The sequence below is a fragment of the Urocitellus parryii genome, chromosome 8, assembly GCF_045843805.1.
Source record: "Urocitellus parryii isolate mUroPar1 chromosome 8, mUroPar1.hap1, whole genome shotgun sequence".
Classification (NCBI taxonomy): domain Eukaryota; kingdom Metazoa; phylum Chordata; class Mammalia; order Rodentia; family Sciuridae; genus Urocitellus; species Urocitellus parryii.
Genome location: NC_135538.1, coordinates 88,930,752 through 88,949,231, shown reverse-complemented (window position 1 = coordinate 88,949,231; position 18,480 = coordinate 88,930,752). Strand labels below are relative to the sequence as shown.

The window sequence follows — 18,480 nt, the reverse complement described above, 5'->3', positions numbered from 1 at the left end:
AATATAAGTTGTAATATATTTCATTACTTTAATTTATAAAAATGCATATTGACAATGTTATAATTTTTTAGCTTCTAAAGATTGATTTCCAAGATTGTGGAGGAGAAGGAAGAAAGTCTTACAGGCAAAGAATATATGCAGTTGCAGCTGGACTTTTTGAGAAACAGAGCTGTGCCTAGTCTTACTTCAACAGTCTTGTCATAGGAACAAGGATATAACACAACATCCAGGGACACATGGTGAATTACAAGGTGATGGTGATTTTATTTCATGATCTCTTACTAGTAGCCTGAGAGATATGAGAATTTCCCAACATCAGTGTAGTGTGAAACAGTGAAATAATATGCTATGTGTAGAACAGAGGATGAAGGACCTAAGAAAACCTAAGAACACTCTTATTGTCGTAGACTGGAATGAAGGAACTTAATTATTCCTCTCTCCTTGAGGCATATGGGTGGTTTAATACTGCACTGATGACAAAAAGATTTCCCTCATCTAGGACAAGAATATAAGCATCTAGAATTTAAACACCATCCTTGAAAGGAAACAACTAGAAAATGTTCTAGGATAATAAAGTTTAAGCTTTTAAAGGTAAAGAAAATAAATAAAGTGAGTTTATTTATGTTGAATTGACTAAATTTTGTTTTATTTTATTCTATTATTTTTTTGGTATTCTTCGAAACTAGCATGAAGTTGACATAAGTTATTAAAAGGTAAAGTCATGTTTTCTTGCCAACCCCCAACTTTTTTTTGTTTTTACATTTTAGAAATATCTTACTTGCTACATGTTCTATTAGAGATATGCAAGTGCTGGGAAGATTATCAAAGATGAGCATCAAATAGAATCCAGTGATACTGAAACACAAGGGTGTTCCAAAATTCCAATAAATTTGGACAGAAATATCAAAGGGTGTGACAGTGAATTTTGACAGTCTACTTGGGAGAATTTTTTGGACAGGATTAAGATTTATTTTTAAATTAGTGGACTATGAGTAAAATGGATTACCCGCCATAATGTGCAGAACCTAATCCAATCAGTTGAAGGAGAAAATAGAGCAACAAATCAACAACAGCAGCAACAACAACAGTATCTGCCACCTTGAGTAAAAGAGAATTTTCCAACAGATTGTATCCATAGTGTAACTGGATTATTGGCTGGGACTCTAGACTGTCTTCCTTCAGAAGAGAATTTCACCATCTTGGGTCTTGACCTTACCGGCAAACTGAAAACTAGAGCTTGCCAGACTCTGTAATCACAGGAGATAATTCTCTAAAGAACCCTGATTAATACACAGGAGACTAATCTAAAAAAATTTCTATCAAATAACAAAATTTCATTACTTGATATTTGCTTTCTTTTGCTGATATTACATGATAATATATAAAAATTGTTAAATATTACATAAATTCATATAAAGCTTTTATAACAAGTTGTTAAAATCAAATTGAGATGTGCTCAATGTATCTTAAATTGATGATCTCTGATGTCATGTTGTACAACCATATTTTTCCACGATATAGCCTTAGAAACTTTATCAGATATGAAATTGGAATTGGAAGATCACCTGAATAACTAAATATAACGTTCCCTATGCTTTCATAGGGATAATTTCATTTGGCAAAATAATTTATTATGCTTCTAGGAACACAAGGGAGATTACAATTGCTACCAATAATGGATATTGTCACTACATAGCCTGTATACCAGGACTCAGAAAGAGCTTTTCCAATTACCCAGACTACTCCCCTGATAAACAGAATAACAGAGCAGATAATTTTGTCCCACATTCAGATGATTTGTTGAGAAAATTAAACCATTTATAAGTATTTTATTAAATTATTAGCAAAATCTCAAAATTTTCAATTGGCTTTATTAATGTTAATATGCAAGATAATTTTCTAACACTATTAACCATAATAAAATTTAGAAAAATATTTTTATTTCTGGTACATAAAAACTTTAAAAAAATACGATCATTTGAATATATTAGATGATAATGCTAACACAGGAAAATAATTTGCTTCATAAGTATTTAGAAATTTTCAAGAACATCAGATGTCAGAAGGGTTATACATGGTGAAATAACATAATTTTTATAAAATATATTTTCCATCAGTAAATATCCTTCAATATGTACATAACTATATAGAGAGATATCTAAAGTCATACTTAATGAGATATGTAAGAAAAACAGTGCAATTATTTTTGTTCAAATTCTATTTTACCTTATATAGTGACAAATAATTTCAAGAAATACAGAATGAAACACTTTAAGATAGCATTTTCTTGCAAAAATAGCCCATAACATTATCAACTAAATCAATAAAGTTGCAACATAAATGTATACTACACTACTCTCAAATGATTCCCATAAACATTAGGTCACGCATCTTCACTTTTGACTATTTTCAACTTGAATTTTACTTCTCATCTGCCACTAACTGAAGGTGAATCCTAAATATACTTAAAATTTTTCAAATTCAACTAATTAAGAAAACTTGTCTCCCTCTATTTCTCATATGGTTTGAAAATTAGGCGTTCCCCTTTTTCATTAGACAATGCAGGAATGTTCAAAGGTTAAATGATTAGATGATGAGGTTAAGCAATTTTGATGGATTAATATTTAGAAAGAACAATGGCATTGGGTAATAAATATAATCAGGTAAGGTGGATGGAGAAATTAGTCAGTAGAAGCATGACTTTTGAGTTTACAGTTTTTCTCTGACTACTTGCTAATTCTCTTTGCTTCCTGACTGCCATGGGTAGAGCAAAATTGCTCTTCCACCATGATGCTCTGTCTAAATTTAGGAAGCATAGGATTTGGCTGACCATGTACCAAACCTCTGAAACCATGAGCCCCAAATAAACTTTTCCTCCTCTAGTTTCTTTCTGTCAGGTATTTTGCTCATAGTCATGAAAAAATGACTGTGTGTATGTGTGTGTGTGTGTATGTAATTTTTTTAAGATTAGTTAATTAAGTTGATTTTTGTGAGGATGCAATAAATTACATCAAATAATTTTATGGTTTCCTGAAGAAAACACATTTATATCAGTTTTGTTTTTCACACACTGCAATGTTTGTTCTTTTCCACATAGTCTCTCTACATTCTCCTTTTCTTGTACAGGAGTGGCCAGTGATTTTCAAATGAAGGTTCTATTTGAAGATAAGAAAATACTCCCATGCTGTAAATTGTAATGATCATTGTTGCTTTTGCTTGACAGCGCTTCACTGTGACAATAAAGCCTTATTAGGGCTTTATTGGTATAATGTACCTTCATAGTACTTTAAGTACTTAAAATATGGATTCTCTTTGGAATTTGGGAAAGTAGGTAGAATTCCAAGATTAGCTCACCCATACATACATACCAGCTTCCTTACTGCCACACTAGCACAATTAATATTATTCTATGTACTTTTCTGTCTGAAAAGAAAATGTATTCAGTACTTCTGTGTTTAAGTTGTAGACTTTCCTCCTAAAAGTAAATAAAAGTCAGTGAGTGCATTATTAAAACAGTGAAACAAATGCTTTATTATTGTTTTTATTTTTATTATTTATCCTTTCCTTATTAGACTCTATATTTCACAAAGACCAAGATCATGTATATTTATCAAGATCAGGGATGTATATCAAAATAAGGGAGGTATACCCAGTGCAAGAGTCATTACCTGCCTGATAGGGATAAGGATGGATTGATTGATCAGTTATCTTCTCCTAATTATACAAAATACATCTACTCAACTATCTTATTCATTTTACTTGTTTTTTGTAAATATAAATTTTTCATCAAACATGGCCTAACACATTTATGACCAGACTATTTAGCTGACAATAAATCTGAAATACAAGATACTATTTGTCCTGCTTTTCATTACAACTGAATTTATGCTATATTACGCATTAAGTGATAAAATTAATAATAATTAAATTATGCAGTAACACTAAGAGGCTGTGAAAATTACTGTAAGTATACCAAGATTTATAATCCATGGTAAAATTTGCATGATAAATTCTATCAAGATGACATGACAAGATTTAAAGGGAAGAATCATGATTTTTTTAAAACAGCAGTTCAAATCAAAGACAGAAAAAATGATAAATATGAAATAAATTTTTAGTATTATATTTTACTAAAAATTACTCTTGAATTTGAAAAATGTAATGTTTTAGTAGTTAAAAAATTAAGAAAGGCTTATAAAGGTGATTGTGCTGTTGACAAAAATGAATGGAAATTGTGTAGGCAAATGGATCAAAATCAAATCACTACACTTTATATTTGCAACCTTATTTCCCTCATCTTTTCAACTTATTTACATTTCCAGTTTGCAGAAAAATCGATAGGTGCAGTTTGGAATTAAAAGCTTTTACACCTGGAAGAGGATTTCTAACTGTGTGCTTCTTCTCTCTGTCATAAATTATAATTTTGGGGGCCCATTTAAAAAATTACATGTATGTGAAAATTCTATAAGAAGCTTCATCTCTTCTTTCTCTAAGTAATAGTCATGTTATTGTTCTTTGTTTACATTTTATTGGTATTTGATCGAGCTACAAAATTACACTTTTGTTTTTCTTAACCAGGTTCTGAATCAACTGACAAATAGACAAAAGGAAAGACCTGCACACAGACCTATGTATTGCTTCACTATTGATAAAACATGATGTGGCATGGGCCATTGCAGCAATGAACTTACTAATATTAAACACTGGCCACAAATATTTTAACTCAGTACTTGTCATTCTAAGTGATCCCAAGCCTTCCAATCTAAGAGTCAGAACTGGTAAAATTTGTGACCTGGGGTAGCAGCCTCTTCAGGGTATTCTGTCCAAGAAGATGAGTCTTGAATAAGAAAAAAAAAAAAAGAGGGAGAAAGAAGCTAGTGTGTTGATGTGTGTGTGTGTACATATATATACACATTTATATACATGTATATGTATACATATGCACATTTCCTCTTTACATCAAGGTAAAAGAAAATAGAAGGACATATGGGACTAGTAGTTCTTTTCATTATCATAATATATCAGTATCCATTAGGGTAACCCTGCCAACAGAATGAAAAAAAATGTGAAAGTAAAAGAATGAAAATTTTGGTAATTTTTGTTTATTTGCTTGCATTCAATGTCAAAATGGAATGCAGTATAATGAGAAAGAAAGTAATTTTAATGTAAGGAAACTATAGATTCGAGTCTCTGCTTAACATTTCTTTACTAAATATTTTATGCTGAGTCATTCACAATTGACTAACATTCTAACTTTACTTCCTCCCATATAGTTTATGTGTACACTCTCCATGCTTTTTAGAAGTATTTAGTTTAAATATTTGATAATTTTTAATGTGCTATTATACATCTTACATAGTCATTTGTATTTCTTGGAAAAATTTTCAAGTGGTATGAGATTTTTGTTCATGCCTCAACATATACATGTATATGTATATATGTATATATTTTTGTTCATGCCTCAACATATATATGCCTCAACATATATCACAGGGAGTCTCTCATGATTTGCTCTTTGCTCATATGTTGATTCTCTCTCTTCCTCTCACTGTATTTCTCCACATGCTTTTTTTTTTTTGCTTAAGGTCACTTTAATACTGTTTACCAGTGAGCTTAATTCTCAGGCTTTTCTTTATTTGTATATTTTTGAGATAGTGTTTTGTTTAGTTGCTGAGAGTTTTGCAAAGTTGCGGAGACTGCTTTGTACTTTTGATCCTCCTGCCTCAGTCTCCTGAGTTGCTAGGATTACAGTTGTGCACCACTGCACATGTATCACGTGGTGTCTTACACTTTCTTCACATATTCACTTATTTTTTATACATAAGTGCTGCAAAATGCAAAGGTTTAAAAATCCACTTTTCATCTTCTGTGGAAGAAAGCTAATTAACAAAACAATAAAAGAGAAACTAAGCAAGAAAAATAGTGTGAATGAATAGAATGAATGTTTGGCATTTTGAATCTGTTTCAATTTCTACCCTATTCAGGGAGCTGTATCAGATAATCCAATCTCTCCCTTGCTTCTGAGAACCCCTTGAAGGGCTCCATGTGCTTTTGATGCCTTGACTTTCTGCTTCTCCAAGATCCAGTCATAAATTCTACTTTGATTAAAATACTCACTCTCTTCTATCTCTCAGCAACTGTGATTGGTTCAAGCGAGTCATATTAGTAAGTTTTCTTAGGATTCCATATATTTTCACCAAAGATAACTATAGTCTAGTACTTTTTCAAAGTCTATTTATTGATTGAAGCATAGGAGCCTTGGAATTGCTGATGAAAGTACTCAGACAACACACACAGGTATCGATGTAGGGTTAATAAGACATGAACAAATATAGGGGAAGAGAAAGAACTATGAGTTTTATATTGTGATTGAACAACTACACCAAACACTACTCTTTGATTATTCGGTTAGTCCAGCCATCTGATACTTTGTGCACATGGGTGTGTGTGCACACTCACACACATGTAAGCTTAAGTTGATTTTCTTTGTGATTAATAAATGGAAGCCTTCTCTAGAGGTGTGACATGTGTGCTGAATGATTAGAATGAGTCAAGTTTATAAAGAACTGAGAACTTATACACAAATTCTAGAAGCTTGAGAGTCTTGGCTTTAAAAATGAAATGAACAAGGATGTCAATGTGACTAGATTATGCTGACCCAGACTGGCAATAATAAGTGAAGTTGGAAAACTAGGCAGAAAGAGGTTAGTGGGCCTAATTGATCATGGAAAGAAGTGTGGATTGTATTTTAAAAGCAATGAAACTCTTTGAAAGGTATAAGCAGGGATATAAAAAGATCTGGTTTTCATCTTTAAGAGTGCTTGTAAAAGGTGGTGTGGGTAAGAGAAGGACAAAGACAAAGGAAGAAAATTGTATTGTCTAGTGGAAGCATATTTTGGGATTGTACTAGGTGAAAATTTGCAAAAAAAGATGTTAAGTATCCCTGAGCTGCTTTTATAGGAACTACCTCACCAGTGTTACTCCTATTTATATTTTCAGCATTTGCATTCAGATGTTGCTGAGGAGATGATTAAATTATCAAACAAGATAGATTTGAGGATAGTGTCAGCCCTCTTTGAAACCTTACAATCTTAGAATGTACTGTCTTTTTTTGTTATTGTTGTTATAGTTGTTTTTGTCAAAATGAAATTCTTTATAATGAGAATTGCAGAGGAGATCAGTAAGTCTACAGGTAAGATGATTATTTCACACTAATAAGGTCCCTAATATGTTAACAGGAAGAATATGTAGTCTTTGGTGAAATTCATAAGACTTTTATTTGTCATAAGCAATGATATCATTGAATTAAGCTCGTTGAAGGTAAAAGTAAGTGATTTTCGAAACCACAATTTTATTTTGAAGCATCCACATTTTCTTCATTTCCAAGAGGCCAACTGGTGACTATTGAGTCAAGACAGAAAGACAGCCCAGTGTCACTTAAGTGGTATCTGAGATATCAACCAATAAATCATAAATAGGGACTAAGATTAACTGAGAGAATGATTAATAAAAAAAGTCTGGGCAATTTAGGAAGACTTTGTCTCCAAATTTAAAAAAGAACAATAAAACAGCTGGGCATGTAGCTCATACTAGGCACTTGCCTAGTATGCAGCACTGGAAAGCCCTTGATTTCAATCCCAAGTACTGAAGGGGAAAAAGAAAAAAAAAAAAAAGGAAAGAAAAAAGAAACATGGTGTTGTAGAAAGAAAGAAAGAGAATGTTTAAAAAATTAAAGTGTAAGATAAAAGAGAGTATAAATTCTAAAAGGGGCGAACAAAATTAGAAAAGAATTGGTGTAGGATTTGTCAAAAAGGAGAAAAAGACCATTAGGATACAATATCAATAAAATGATGGAGCAAAAGGGAGGCAAACATTTAGGAGGGAAGAACTAATGGAAAGATGGAAAGTACAGTAGTTTTACTGGAAGAAAATTTAAACCTTTCTATGTGACCAGGGTTAAAAATGTGTTTGTTTACATGAAATGCTACCACGGCATTATTTGAGCTTTGACTGTCTAACCCATTCCAAGTTAATGTGCTATCCTCATTTTTTATTCACTTTCAAATGCAATTCATCATGTTCAAATGCATTGTAAAAATTGTAAACATGTGTGACACTTCTCACTCAAGGAATTGATGAAGAAACTAAATTTCAGGAAAATCTCTCATAAAAGTTCTGACAAAGAAGGAGTTGGGTGTGAATGGAAAAATGCATAAATCATTGTAAAACAGGATCTCAATTTAGCAAGGGATGGAACCAAAGATATTTTTTAATTGACTTGCATCCCCAGATCTTTAATTTTATTTATTTATTTATTTAGAGATGGGTCTTGCTAAAGTGCTTAGGCCAGCCTTGAACTTATGATCTTCCTGCTTCAGGCTCCCAAGTGGCTAGTATTTTAGGGGAGTGCCACCACTCCATGCTTAGATATATTCTTAAAAGTTACATATAAAATACCCATACATAGGGATAATAATGTCCATCTGATTTCACCATCTTCCCCCCACACTCACCCCCATCTCATCCCCTCCCTCCCCTGTGCTCAGTCCAAAGTTCCTCCATTCTTTCCTTGCCCCCCAGTGCCTCCCCTCTGATTATGGATCAGCATCCACCCATCAGAGGAAACATTTGACCTTTGGTTATTTGGAATTGGCTTACTTTGCTTAGCATGATATTCTCCAACTCCATCCATTTACCTGTAAATGCCATAATTTCATCTTCTTTAAGGCTGAGTAATATTTAAATGTGTATATATACCACAATTTCTATATCCATTCATCTACTGAAGAGCATCTAAGCTGTTTCCGCAGTTTAGCTATTGTGAATTGAGCTGCTCTAAATATTGAGGTAGCTGTACCCTTGTAGTGTTCTGAATTTAAGTCCTTTGGGTATAGACCAAGTAGTGGGATAGTTGAGTCAAATGGTGGTTCCATTCCAAGTTTTCTAAGGAATATCCATTTTACTTTCCCACTAGCAATGATTCAGTGTGCCTTTTCCCCCACATCCTCCTCAGCATTTATTGTTGCTTGAATTCTTGATAATACCATTCAGACAGGAGTGAGATGAAATGAGTTTTGATTTGCATTTCTTTAATTGCTAGAGATGTTAAACACTTCTTTCATTAATTTGTTGATCGATTGAATATCTTCTTCTGTGAAGTGTCTCCTCATTTCCTTAGCCCATTTATTGATTGGGTTATGGGTATGATTGCACGAATGGTGTGAATCTACATCATGTACAACCAAAGAAATGAAAAAAAATGTGCTCCATTTGTGTAAAAATAAAATAAAATAAGTTAACAAAAAAGTAATTCTCAGACCTGCAGAATTTCCTGAAACAATATCTCTTGTATTTTTAAGATGTATTAAATCTCTCTGGTTGTGACCATGTAAAAGTCACTTCTAAAAAAAAAAAATCACCTCTGAACCAATTTAAACAAATAAAGTGAGCTATTAAAAGAAAGCTACATGAAATGATTATCTACTTCAGACTTAGACATTATTATACATTTATACATTAAGTGAAATATAAATAAATTTTATCATAAAGAGATGAAAATTATAATTCTTTGGTTCATAAGCGTGATGATTGGGTGTTCACACTATTGCGTGAGATGTGCTTCCCTCTAAACTTTGTTATGACATCAATACATTACCTGTCTGACATGAACTTAAAAAAAACAAAGAGATGAAAATGAAGTAAAAATAGGTATGAATGTTTTAAAGAAAATGAGAAAGATTTTAACTAATACTAAAAATAATCAGAACTTGTATTAAGAGAAAATACATGTAAAATTATATTTTTCTTTTAATTTATTCTGTTTAACTGACTATTTCAATATTATACCATATTAAATGAGAAAATCATAGTCTCAGAGTTTAAAAACATATATTAGTTGCTATGTCTTTTGTTGTTTTGAATGGGGTTTCAGGGATATTTTGATTTTTTTTTTTTTTTTGCGTATTTACTATGTTCTCTGTATATATTTATTTGGAAGCTTCAGGTTTTTGGACAATTGTAGAAGCAAATAGAACAGTTTTGGATAAATTATGTAAAATTTAAAAAAGAATAGGACACAAACCAAAAATATTTTCATAAGTGTGCATAAATATTTATTAGATAGAACTCATGCATTTTCTTTCCAGGTTCACAGGAGCCACTTTCCAATCTTTTAGAATCCTGCTGCTTTCCTCAAAAGCCTAACTACATGAGTTATAAAATACTTGATACTCTTTGGAACATATATGATGAGATAAACCTGAATATCCTACCAAATTTTGTTTAAGGGCATGCACTGCCCTTCTGTGAGATGACTGTGCTATGTCATTATTGTCAGGAAAGAGTCTTATGTGCAAGGTCTTTTGATCCCCAATCAGCCACATAAGAATGTATCTTAAGCCCAGGACACTTCCATAATCAAGATGATAAAACTTCACATTGCATATGCTAGAATTATTTCATCCTGTGAATATATTTTCTCCTGTTTCAAACTTAGTGTTACTTTCTTCTCTTTAAGCCTCAGCATCAATGACCCTCAGTCACCCCAGCTTTCAGAATTGACATGGAGAGGGCTAAGGGTTGAGGTCTTTCCTTTGCCCCTCAGAGAGGGCTACCTATAGGAAAATTGCCCTGTATTACATGCCAGGAGAAACTAGGTATCCATTAAGACCAGGGCACACCATTGAACCTGATCGTGCTTTCAGTTCTCCAAGGTAAGAATTGTTCAATTCAGTGCTTGATTGTGTTGTGTTTTCCTTGATGAATCCGGTACCCAGAAATTCAATGGACAGACAAGTTTAAGTTAGTCCCCTGGGATTAGTAACCAATGAAATGTTTTTCTCCCCTAAGATTGATACCTGATGCACTGAGTTCTGCTAGACAATAAGTGGTTATACAATAAAACTTTAAAATGATTACTTATCTACTCTTCTTTAAACGATCCTTACCATAAATATACTAAAACTAAGAGTGTAGACTCCTATCATAGCAGAGCAAAAACAAAACAACACAACACAATACAAAACAAATAATCAAAGAGAAATGAAGCTTCCTGGATTCAATTATATTTAATTTACTCTTATGGCTCTATGATTATGGTGAATGGATCATTTTTTCCTGTTTAAGCTGATAAAGCTCTTTGCAGAACCTATACAAAGAAAAACACATATTTTAAAACCACTTTTCTGGAGTATATATTTTCTTTACTGTCAACTTTATCACCTCAGGAATAATATATTTGATACTATATTTTGGTAAAATCTACTCTCATGTAAATGTGGAAAATTTACAAAATATATTGAGGGATGAAATAATGTCTGAATGGAGGACTGAAGTACAGAATGCAGAAAAAAATTTATAGTAAATGGCAACCTTAATGAAAATATAAAGCTTCTAACACTTGGAACCTTTAAAGTTAGCATAATGGGAGTCAACATTGTTTAGTGCCTAATGTATTTCAAGACAGAAGAAAGAAAATTCTGTTAGGTTTGTTCTAAAAGAAATATTAAGTTCATGGGAGGAGTTGCGTTTAGAACTTGACTGTCATTTTGGCACAATGGATGTCCTTTTATTTATTTTTTTCTTCACTTGTATACAGGCCTATATACAAATGTCTGAATAAAACCCACAAAAAAGCAATAATAAACCAGCAAGAAGAAGTAGGAGAAATTACCTTCTAGTTTATTTATTTATTTTTAATTTTCTTCATTGATATGAGAATAATCACTTGGTCACCTGGAGTAATCAGATAGTTAGCAGGGAATCCCTTCTTGACAAGTCAGTGAAGATTCAATCCTGACTTGCACTATGCTGTCTGGGGCTGTCTGACTGAGTAGGAGACACTGTCATTAACATCTCCACTCTGACCCATCTGATCCAGTCAATGTCATGATGCCAAGTCTCATAACTCAACTCAGCTTGTAAGAATTCCCTTATAAAAATTAAAAGTAGCCATTTTGCAGGTCAAAAATTCAAATATCAGCAATTTTAAAACTAGATCATTTATGTCTTTCCTTTTCATGAAATAACAGTAATTGACATTTTTTTAAGTATCATTTTGTCCAGTGGCTTTGTTATAATTTTAAATGCATAAAAAGGCCTATGGACCTAGAATTATTCTTCATATACTAAGAAAGAATATTATTGTGTAAGTGGTTCTATAAATAATTGTTAATCAATAATTACATCTACAAATAAAAAATTCCTTTAATTTACTAAAATTTTAGAGTGCTCACTGGGGAGTTTTTGTAAGTATAATTTTCTTAGACATTTATTTATTATTTGAAATACAGATACTCATATGCAGCCAATGTTAAGTATAGTTTTCTGAGTGATATTATTGAATATTGTTGGTTAGAACTTTATATCAAAAAATACTGCTAGATTAAATTTAAATACAAATCACAGAGCAGATGTAAACTATCATCTGAAGAAACAGTGGATTGATATTGGGAAATCTCACCATTTTGTGGCATATCAAAAAAAATATACTTCCTAAAATGATTTTAAAATTACAGAATAATTCTGTATTTTGGGACTCTGAAGCAGGCAGATCCACACCTGAAGTAAAAGTATATCTTTCAGTATTCATAATAATGTTAGGAGGAATAACAAATAAGAATTTATCATTATCCTTTGAAAGTGTTTTCTGATAATATCTAAGGCATATTTTTTTTCTTTTTTAATTATTTTATTTTATTTATTCTAAATAGATATATATATATATGACAGCAGAATGCAGTTGATTCATTGTACACAATTACAACACAACTTTTAATTTCTCTGGTTGTACAAAATGTAGCATCGCACCATATGGGCAGGCATACAAATACCTAAGGTGATGATGTCTATCTCATTCCACCATCTTTCCTGACCCCATGCCCCCTCTCCATGCCTCCGTCCTGTTTTCCCAAAGTTCCCCTATTTTTCCCATGGATTCCCCACATTATGGATCAGCATCCACTTCTCAGAAAAAACATTTGACATTTGGTTTTGGGGATTGGCTTACTTCACTTAGCATGATATTCTCCAACTTCATCCATTTACCTGCAAATGCCATAATTTTATTCTCTTTTAGTGCTGAGTAATATTCCATTGTATGTATATATCTGTTTCTTTATCCATTCATTCTTTTTTTAACAAATATGCAGATGTCATTTATATGGTCCATAAGTACAATATAATCTTTATTTGAGCTTTACAAACATCAAATATAAATAACCTGAAATTGTAATTTTACACAAAAATTCTTTTCTTACACAGACATACCAGGCAATACAAACTGAAAATTTGAGTAAATTAACACTGTTTTACATTAATATACATAGTGCCAATTAACATTTAAAAACAAGTTTCAGTGCATAGCACTTGATATTTCTTTGAATCTGTTTCAGTCAGTTAAGAATATGAAAATGTTTAGATCTAGGCTAAAAATAATTCTTCTAGCCAAAAATAAAGGCATATATTTATAACCAGGTATCCACTTTACTAAACCAAAATATTTTTGAACTATTAAATGATACCTAAGGGTATTTACATTAAAAAGGCAACATGCATTGTGATGTTTCATCCCATGACTGGTTATGCACACACTTTATTCAAAGGGTTTTAAAACTATACTCCTACTTTCAGTATAGCATACGCCAGTGTTCTAATAGTTCTAGCAAAATGAATACTTTCAAAGGAAGTAGAATCATTTTCAAGTCACTGTTATCATTATTTTTCCCTTTGGAACAAAGGACATAACAAATCTGGTTCTACCCAGATGAACTAAGGTAGTAAGAGGGTTTCTGTTCAATCTAATGCTATGACATCATCAAGCTCTTCCATCTGCTCTGTATGTGACTTCTTTGCAGTGACATTCTCCTTCTCATCTAATTTCCTCTTGTGACTTCTTGTTTCTTCACAGACATCAGCATTATTTGAAGGACCATCTTCATCTGAATCAACTATGAGTACATCATATTGCTCTTGGGCAGTAGAGGTGGAAGGCTGCCATTGGTAATGCTTTTGGCATCATCTTTAGTTTGTTTGGGCTCCACTTTTTCTGGGCCATCACCAACAACTTCAAATTCAACATCCTTTTCTAGGTCTTCATTATGAAGGATGATGATCAATAAAGTGTAGTCCTGAAGGAAATTATCTGCTTGAAGCAGGCTGCCATTTCTATTTCCAAATTCTGACAACTTCTTATGATTATTTGCTGAGAGCCATAGCTAAGTAAGAATGACGAATGGCAATTTCCTTGTCAGCCTACCCCATGTTGCTTAGATGGAGGACTCTCCATTGTGGAAATGGGCTTGCCTTGGACCCAGGTCATTTGCAGTGACATTGCATGAAAGGTGACCTTGCTCAAGGACCAGGGCGGATCGGGTTTAGGGCGGTTCCAGGTTTAAGGTGTATCCTGCTGGGAATAGGGTGTATCCTGCTGCCTCAGGCGCCCGACCACTCCTTGAGTTCCCGTTGACTTTTGTGGGATTCAGAGAGTATTTTGGGATGCAGAGCCCAGTGGAAGGGTGGATTTTCCCCAGAACGTGCATGTAGAGAGCCGGTGAGAGTTCGGGAATAAAGAGTTGCTGTTTGAATCTACAAGGTGTGTGGTGGCTCGTGATTTTGTGCCCAGCCAGACTGCTACAATTATTAGCTTCTGTCTCTCCCTCTTCTGAAGATATTAGGATTGTTCCTTTCCCATCTTCAATTTGGACATCTGGTGCTACAATAGCAAATTTTTCTTTCACTATCTTATCTTGTAAGGTGAAAACAGTCACTTTGTGGGCATTCAGTCATAAAGTCACCCCTGGCTTGCTGGTACACACGTAACAATTGGGGTTAGGAGGATCCAGTGCACAAGGCACAAGCAACTTCTTTCTTGGGTTTGGTTGTTTATTTTTAAAAAATATTCTACACTGGTCTATTTTTCCTGATAAAATCTTCAGTCCTTCCAATACTATCAACCCAGCAATCACTGCATTAGTAGTAGCAATAGCAGGAATAATGTTCCCTGCCATTGATTTTATATCAAACCTGCTCTTCATATTCATACTGAAAATATGCATCCTGAGATTTGCAGCAGAAGTGATAAAATCCATTGCAGATGGGTCATCCTTATCCCATATGAGCTCAGCTCCATCTCCTTTTTATGCTAAATGAACTCTCAAAAGTATCAATGCTCTTTGAAAAAAGAGTTGCATAGCTCTTTTCATCTAGAACCTGCTGGTCTTTCAGACCCAGCTGGGGTTCACTTTGTTGATCTGATGGATTAAATTCTTCTCCTTGACTCTATACTTCAGCCCACTCCAATGGAACAGGAGGTTTCCTTTTCCACCATAGTTTATCCACTATTATCTTTTAAAAGCTTGATAAAAAGTTTAACTGGATCATATCCAGTTGATTTTGCCCATTCCTTTGTGGAAATACGTTTTATGTCACCATCTTCATTAGATGTTGGAGCTCTGGATTCAGCTTCTGTTGGTTCCCATGCAGCTTCAGGGTCAGCTCTGTCAGGTGACACTTCCTGATCAGTATCTTCTCCCCCAAACAATTGGTTGAACAAATATTTTGCCCAAACAATGTGATGCAATAAATAGGTTCTGAAAGTGTGTTACCAATTGTACAGCCAGGAAAAGTTCTCTGGGTTGGCTTAGGATGACATTCATAACACTCAGTCACAACCTTTTTGATAGTAGTTACTTGTCCAAGATGACCAGCCAGCAGTCCCACTCTCAATAAGAGGAAAATCAACTGCCAAACACATCCTATTAACATGGTTTTGTGCAGCTCTGTTATCTAATGCATTCATGACCAATATAAACTATCAAAAAAATTCCACATTATAGTCTGATCTTCCAACATGTTTCTTTTGAAACAAAAACTGCCTGTTGAGGTTACTGACAGAGTAGCGTCCAGATCAATCATGTCAATGTGAGAGAAGCCGTGAGCACAAGGTTCTTAAGGAGCTCGCAGCCGATGTCGCCTGCACCCACCACCAGCACCCAGCCCCATCCACCGAATCAGCCAGCTCCTGGGGAAGCCCCTGAGACAGTGTCATTGCAGGCCATCCATGAGCCGCAGTGGAGGCGGAGGCCTTTATCCATTCATTCTAAGGCATAGTTTTTATAGTGATTGAAATACATATAGTGTATTTATATTTTTCACATGCTGATACATATGTAACATTGACATTCCCTTTCCATCCAATAGTAACTTATACATGGAAAAATAATAACTGATCTTGGTTTCCTCTTGCTATTTGAGAAGGGTGCTAGTAACAAAGCAGCTTTTCTAAATTCCACTATCCACTCATCTTTACTCGTGTGTGTGTGTGTGTGTGTGTGTGTGTGCGTGTTTATTTAAATTGATATTTACAGTTAATGGTTCATTCTTTGTTCTTAAAACCTAAATTTAAGAAGATGCGATCTATTCAATTTCTTCTTTTTGAAATAATGGTTTTAATGTTTGTGTCAGGTGTTTTCTTTTATAGTGTCTTGAGCAAGTAAAGTTAAGTTTTTGACTGCTTCCCTGTATGTGTGATGTGTTCCTGTTTGTTGGTCCAAACTTCAAAGCACACATAGAGTGAGTAACAAGTAGAACCTCTGCCTGGTAGGGCAGTGAAAAGCAGATCAATCAGTTAGGTTAGGGCTTCCTGAAGGAGAGTGACTTCTGGTTAACTATTCTGAGTTTACTACTAGAGGTTTCTGTGAGGCGGAGCCTGCTCTGTGATGATGACAGAGTAACTACAGATTAGTACGGAGAGTAACACATACCACATGATTTCATAGGAGAAATGAATGACCAATTTAACATGCTTTCACTTGTCAATTCAGGGGAGGCTGGGTGCAGTGCAGTGCAGGCTACTTATGTGGTACCATGCCATTTGGACTTTTAGGAATTGTATTGGCCTATCAAATCTAGAGTCCAGAGAGTACTCTTGAGTCCCTAGAATATACAGCAAACTATATCCCAAGAGATTTATAATCAAACTATAAATCTCTTTCTAATAATAATCACTAGTTTTCAAAAAAAAACCAATTGCTCTATCTTCTGTTTTTCTTTAGCTCATTTTAATTGCTGTAATTTGTTTTTCATCCCCACAGGTTTAAGGTTCTAAAAATTATCAATTTCAAGTAGCTCAAGTTTCCTGGACTATAAAAATTTATTTGCCTTGATTAATCTGATTAAGTGGAATTTTAAATTATTAACCAAAAGAGTCTTGTCCACATCTTCATGAGACATGTATGAGTTAAGAGTTCAAGGTCTATAATCAAGAATAGGGCAGAGAGGTGGGAAGGGAAGCGGGGGTAGGGGGGGTGGAGGGGTGGGGGGGTGGGGGGTGGGGGTGGGGTAGGGGGTTAGCAATGATGGTGGAATGTGATGGACATCATTATCCAAAGTACATGTGTGAAGACATGAACTGGAGTGAACAAACTTTGTATACAAAAAGAGATATGAAAAATTGTGTTCTATATGTGTAGTAAGAATTGTGATACATTCTGCTTTCATGTATTTAAAAATAAAAGCAACTAAAAAAAAAAAAACAACAACTCTATTGCTCACTTAACCTGCTCCAGATTCAAGGCATTCAAGCATTCTGAAAGCAAGTCATGAAACTGTGTTAATTAGGCCCATTATATTAAGAACATTCAGTCTTCTCTTGGGGATTTCTTACTTGCTGGGTGGTAGGTTTAAATGGGCAGGTTTCATGGGCCAGTTAAGATTCTGAAAGATAATGTAATGAGTAAACACTATGAAATGCTTTTGTACTTTCAAAAAAAAAAAAAAGAAAGAAAAAAAGAAGACAGAATGCTTTAAGGTTATAAATGGCACTAAAAATGCCATTGGCATATAACTGCTTTGATGGTTTATTCAGAAAACATCATGGGTATCATTGTTCACAAAGCAAGAAATACAAATATTTCAAAGAGAAATGAAAAGAAATCCATTCATACTTCCAAATATTAATCAGCATTAAATAAGGAAAATTGAAACAATCAATAGGGTAATTTGAATTTAAACATAATTTATTTTCAAAACAAACACCAATCTGTTAAACAGATACTACAAATATTTTAAGTTTTAGTCAATGGGGTCATCAAAAAAGTTAGCAAAAAAAAAAAAGATTCTGGAAAAAAAGTTTTTAAAAGTAGAGCTAAAGGTGGAATAGGTAAAATGAAATTGACCAAATTATGCTGTGCACATATGTGAGTATATGATAGTGAATTTCACATTTATGTATATTTTAAAAATACCAATTTAAAAAACTGTACATGAATACAAAGGAGATGAGTAAAATAGAAGAAGGGTAAAATGGGAAGGGATAAGGGGAGGTATTGGGAACCAAAGTGGAGCAAATTATAGCTCATGCATGTATGATTATGTCAAAATGACTAAGACTATTATGAATAACTAAAATTACCTAGTAAAAATGTAAAAATTAGAGTTAATTAATAAGTACAGGTATTGGTTTACTGACATAAAAAGGACAAA

At 33.6% G+C, this 18,480-nt stretch overlaps 1 non-coding gene and 1 pseudogene across 1 annotated transcript; one reads left to right on the top strand and one right to left on the bottom strand.

Moving 5' to 3' along the window:
- The first annotated feature begins 9,560 nt into the window (after positions 1–9,560).
- On the top strand, positions 9,561–9,665 carry LOC113184622 (small nucleolar RNA U13). The gene has a single exon (XR_003301021.1). It is a non-coding gene; the product is annotated as a small nucleolar RNA U13 (small nucleolar RNA).
- Positions 9,666–13,791: 4,126 nt separating this feature from the next.
- On the bottom strand, positions 13,792–16,045 carry LOC113184604 (SUMO-activating enzyme subunit 2-like; annotated as a pseudogene).
- Between the last annotated feature and the right edge of the window lie 2,435 nt (positions 16,046–18,480).